The sequence below is a fragment of the Diorhabda sublineata genome, chromosome X, assembly GCF_026230105.1.
Source record: "Diorhabda sublineata isolate icDioSubl1.1 chromosome X, icDioSubl1.1, whole genome shotgun sequence".
NCBI lineage: Eukaryota > Metazoa > Arthropoda > Insecta > Coleoptera > Chrysomelidae > Diorhabda > Diorhabda sublineata.
The window spans coordinates 13107271-13113706 of NC_079485.1; positions in this window are offsets into that span (position 1 = coordinate 13107271).

Below are 6436 nucleotides of genomic sequence, written 5' to 3' on the forward strand. Positions count from 1 at the left end.
AGAAATTCATTGTAAAATTTTTACCAGATCTTGATGGTTAAAGGACCTTTTTAAGCCACTAGATTTTTTGTTACAGGGTGGTATCCCAGTTAAATCAACGTCATTTATGTCTCTCCATCTCAAACCCTATATTTGTTGGATGTAACCTCTTCTGATGGTTATGAAGAGTTTTTTCCCTGCTACCCCACTGAATACAGTCTTGAAGTTTTTGCACTATTACTTTTCTCTTAATTTTATTATGATATGACAACGTCGCAATGGCGAATTTCACCCTCTGTCCCTTCAGACGTTGTAGCTCAAGAACCATACAACAGACTATACTAATAAAAATATTTCGAACGTCTTATTTGAGTGGCATTCAGGGGAATTTTTTTTTCTACCATGCCATTATATAAAATAATGAAATAAAAGGTTGTCGGAGGGTAGCTAGATCAAACTGACGAATGAGAGAATAAATTGGAACGTAAATTTTTTCTGTAAAAACAAACTAAGCATTCGCAAATTAACATGACATTGACCGTTTCTCGTTACCCTATCTAAATTATCCAATTGATGAAACATCCTGTATATACTATACATTTCTGTACTTTACCAATAATTGTCTGATAAGTGATCGAGTCGCGAATCGAACCGGTTCGTCACGACATCGACATATGTACACTGGGAAAAAACGTTTGATAATGGAGTGAGTGATTATTATAGGATGAAAAAGTGGCAACATTTGCTTTCAAGTCGCGAGGGGCTGGACCACAAGAAGCATTCAGACACTGCCATCGATTCTTATTATAGTTATTTGTCGAAGGTGATCCCGTGTGATCGCCTTCTGCGAAATGAGACATTCAACAACGCGAATTCTTTCCACTAATTTCGGCTTTTTAAACTGGTTTATAAGCGTTATGAGAGAAAGAAGAAGAAGTAGTTGATTTAATTGTAACGTTACACCTGAGAACAGAAACGATAAAGTCTTCACAATCGAATTGGTAGTAATAAAAATACGATTGTCTTTAGAAAAAAAAATCACTTGAAATGTCGAAAAAATGATGTGGGAAACAACTAAAAGCCAAATTTTATGTTTTTATTTTGAAACTAAAAGAAAAATAGAGTACAAGAATGTCACTGTAAATTGACAGGATGTCTACCGGAAAAAACGTCATATTTTTCATATAAAGAGGTACCGACATCAGCCAAAATTTTTTAAATTATTGTTTGAATTTACATCCAACTAAACAAAAAGCGGTAACCGGGGAAAACTAACGATAAATACTTTGGATTTGATTGGTAAGTCAAAAAGAATCTTCAATATTCTTGACTAAAATCAACCCAGCAGTTCAACGTTAGTCAAAAATCAATTTTTCGAATATTAGAGGGAAACAAAATGCATCCCTATAAAATGATACTGCTCAGGAGCCCATGAAAGAATATTTCGATAAGAGAACGAACTTTTTTGAACAATGGCAATGTTAACAATATATTCAATTACAAGATGTTTTGTTTTCTGATTAGAACCATTCACGGTAAAGTTAATCGTCAAAATTGCCGTTATTGGTCTAATGAGAATCCTCATTGGACGAAAGAAAGACATACTTAATAACGTGAAAAATTACACACACAGTAAACAAAGTTCGATAATTTAAACTTAGCGCGAGCTAAGTCTCTGGAAACGGCTCAGCTTCATTAAGATCTCGGAGTTCATGATCTGATCTCTTCGTGGTCTCGAGACCGTAGTTGTATACCGCGATTTGATTGTAAGCTTTAGCCAAGTCGTTTTTCTAATATATTTTCTTGCCGTGCAGAGTCTGCGAGAAATCGTGAATATATCGGACGGGATATTTGTCTGATATACTGCGAGCGTTGAGTTAGCGATGGTCCCCGCAGTCGCCATTTGTAGGGGTACGACTCGGCTGCTAAGTGCTCAGATCGCAGCTGCGAGCTTATCCAGAGCGAGCCGGCGAGGTTTGCACGTCGCCGACTGTACCAGTCTTGTTTTGATGTACTTAGTTCTCTCTGTAAAATTCGCGAGCTTTTTACGATACGGCGCGTCACCAGAGCTTGGTACGTTACTGCTAAACCCTCGTCCCCGATATATGAGTTTTGTTGATGAGCTGTTCGTCCTGAGCGTCTAAGGAGAGTCCGAAGTGTGCCAAGAAATCAATGCTGATTATTGGTTTCGCAGCGTTAACAAAGTTCGACGTAAATGCGCAGGATAAAGTCAATTAAAAAAAAATAAAGAAATTTGATATTCATGAAGTTAAACTTTTAACACTTTTTATACATATCCCGTATAAAATGAAAAATTTTTGAACATAGAATCAAATACGTCTGACCTTCCTTAAAGCAACCGAATAGAAACCATTTTTATATCTTTAAGGGTATTTTCGTAAAAAAATGATTGAATAAAGGGTCTGCAACAGTCCAAAGTTTTTACAAAAAAATTAATAACTTAAAAAATATGCATTTTTCGAAAAAAGTGGTGCTTTTTAAACAAAAGTATACTAAAATTTTACGTAAATTTCAAAAATGTATCAATAAATAACATTAAAATAACAAAGTTACAGTCATTTTTGAAAATATTTTAGTTAAAAATATCGTATCCGAATACCCAAACGTAAAAATTTCCATGATTTTGTCATATATTCAGATAGTTCTAACTCGTCGTGGGACACCCTGTATAGACTATGTCGCGTATCGTATGATTCATAATTCCTTGACTGTACTGTTTTCAATTTAGGTCTCTCCAATTATGAAGCAGTATTAACAAATTTTTCGCTAAAGTCCAATACTAAAAATGCTTTTCGCAAAATATGGAAAAAAATGTTCAAAACTTCAAGCAACGTTATCTAACATCTGATTGAAACATTCTTTCTGGTGTGTGGACTTTCTAGATCCAGTAAAGGGTCCAGTAAAGGTTTACGTATATGTGCAAAGAATGTGCGATCTATATCGCATCTTAGGAAATTCTCCAGGAAATTCCACAGACATCCGCTTAGGAACGTGGAGCACCACCTTAATCTACCTAATCAATGTTCAGAATTAGTTAAGGACTCATACTTTACAATGCAAAAATAATGCACAATCATTTGCCAATGGAAATGAAATCTATAACAACTTTTTCCACAATAATGTGAAGGCATATTGTCTAGAAAGTGTCTTCCACTCTACAAATAATTTGTGTGTAATACATATAAAAATTTTCGAAGGTAATTTCGTTATTCATTGTAGTTTTCTTGTGTATACTTCAAATTTAGATTTTATTATATTTGTATTAACAAAATACTAATTTGGGGCGTTGTTTTAAATGCGCCTAAGGGTATCAAAATGATAAAGTAAAAATTTGATAATGTACATCAACCTTATTCTCAGGATTGGCAACAATTTGGAAAATGGAGCAACTAAAATTTTCAAAAAAAAAACAGAAAATTTAAAATGATCAACTGATCAAACTGCGGAATCTGTAGTAATTTGAAATTTATTGAAGCGAATACGGACATGCTGTATTGTTTCATAACCAACCAAAGTAAATATTTTCCTCACATTTGCTACGAAAACTAAAATTTTTATTGGCGTAATTCTTATTAGATGAATCTGCTTTTTCTTTTCTGTTTTATGTCGCATGGGACATTATCACCATATGTTGATACTGTATAGTGGTTTTAAGAAGGTCGTTATGTGCAACTGTTACATTGATATCTTTCCAAGTCGCATCTTCGACGGTTTCGAATGATATTGCGAATTTATATCAATTTACAGGACGTCCCAAAAATAATTGCTCGAAGTACCTACCGATCTCCGTAATTTTGTTTATTATGCATAAATCATAATCAATCGTTGAATCCCGTTGTGAACCATTCTACTCTAAAAATACCTAATTCTTTAGAAATTCTATAAAAATCGTTGCCCTCAATATTTTATATTGGGATTTCATTAACCGGATATATTTTTAGTTTAATACAATTTATGGCAAACATAACTTTAAGGTTAAGTTAGAATATTAAAATTTTTGGTTTTATCTTTGAAAGACTGTGGTGCATATACGGGTGGTAACCTAGATCTTCACTACATTATTGTTCGACTTTCAGTTAGAGAAACAACCAGACAAAACTGGGATGCTGAAAGCATGAAAAACGTTGCTCAATCAGTGAATAATGAGGAACGAATTTACGAAAGTTGCTCTCGATACAAAAGTTTCAAGGAGTTCTCCTTCTACTAACTTGCTGAAGAAAACAATATAGAACATTATTTTAAAAATAATATTGCTGGTTCAATTGTAACAAATCCAGAACCTACATCAGCTGCAGAATAGGCTTTAATAACAAGATAACTGTCAAGTTCTGGGCACAATTGGACTCATGAACACCAAAGATATTCCATAAGCTGATATCTATGAGGATTTAGACCTGTCTCCAGCCATATCCTAAGCATGCAATTTCCCAAAGTTTAAGATAATATTTAATCTGCGAGGGATTCACAGATTCTTGTCCTGTCAGCGGTTGAGTGGCTCTAAACTTAGGCATATCATCGATAATTCCATTACCTTCGATTATCCTATGACTAAGAATTTGCACAGCAGTACTTTTTCTCTGTCATATAAAAAAAAACGAGAAATTGAGTTAGGGCTTTTTGCGTTCGAAATAAATTTGTTACCACCCCTGTATATGGACTTAATTATTTGTAAGTTAAAAACCACGGCGGCTTTAATGTTCCAAACAAAAAAAACCTACCTAGTAGACAGGTGTTGAGCCCCGCAGGAAAAATGGGCCTTCGAGGGTATTCAGCCCTAGCGAGGGGCGAAAGCTCGATCATATTTTGTACATTAAACCAAATATTGGTCTCAGTGTGCCTTGATGGGTCTCATTAATACCCCGAAGTGCAGCTGTTATTTTTTCCATGGACCAATCAAGCGCTCACCGCCTACCGGACGCCATATTGCTGGTAATTTAGAGAATTTTTGGGTTTTGCCCTCTGTCATTTCGAATTGTTCGAATCCCACAGAGAGATCATTATTTTTTTCTACCTTCACAGGATCGTATTCGAAATTATCTGAAAATTGCAACTACGGAAGTTTTAGTTTGAATCACAATAAAAGCAATAAAAGAGGGTAGCGCTAATACGAGGGCTGATACGTAAGTTTCGAGATATGGCAACACTGATATGGATATGTCTAATCTGACATTGTCATCATTTTCATGTGATGATTCATGACTTTCGACAACAGTTTCCCGAGTTCAATCGTGGTCGCCCTTCGTTACAGGTCGTGCAAAACACTTCGAAGCAAATAATCGCCTGTTTTTTCGGTATAACTGGACATGTCGCTGCAGTTCCATTAGAGAAACGTAGTATGATCAATTCTGAATGGTATACAAGCGTTTGATTGCCAGAAGTGATCGAAAAAATTAGGGAGCTGAATCATTCTCCACCATGGAATTTCAGTTCATACCAAAACGTTTTTGAACAGTCGAATATCGAATAAATGGGTCATCTGCCTTATAGTTCTTGTTTGGCACGCAAAAGTGTATTGATCTTAATGGAGAATATTTGAAAAAAACTTAATATTCTAAATTTTGAAAAGATAATTCGCATAAATGCATTAGAACGATCATCAGCTACACTTGTATGGATCTTCTCAATGTGACTATTTAGTGACTTGAGGGTCAAGTATGATACAGATCACACGTTTTGCATGTTTAACTTAATGGATTCAATTTGACCGTGGGCCAAAAAAAAATAATAGGACACTAAATATTTCCGAAACAGTTGAGGATACATGAATTTTCTGAAGAATCCAAAAAACTAATAATATACAAGAAGTTGCATTTGCTACATGAAACATGACACATGACACACCCTGTATATTGTTTTTTTTTAAACATTTTTAAAAATATAAATAGATGTGTCCAAGCGTTTTACTCGACACACCGTCATTTATTTATTAACGAATTTATTCCATTTGGCTGTTCCACACCGTATATTTTGATCGGTAAACAAATACTTTTGGTCGTGATTATTACGAAATCGAACAAGTTTTCGAAACTTTCTTTCACACGCATCGTGATTACCTAAATTAAAACCGATGGCAAAATTACAGATGATGAATGTGAAAAAGAAATAAAACTCACATCATGATCAATATCGAACAAATTAGGCACTGTGAGAATTGGAATTAAAAAAAAAATGATTTTTGTCGATATTTACGATTACGTCATACTACATTTGTGTAATGTCTTGGACAAGCTAATTAGTCATGAAGAGAAAAGAAGCCCCCATAATTATAGTACCGAAGAAACTTAATTAAAAGCTCTTCAAACAAACAGGGAAACCATCTATTACTTTCTTTGATTATATCCGGTGTACTATCATTATTTTGTCACCTAACCGGAACACGACTTTCAGTCGAAAATAGCCCTCGTTACTTACATTGATTCAATAACAAACATTTGTT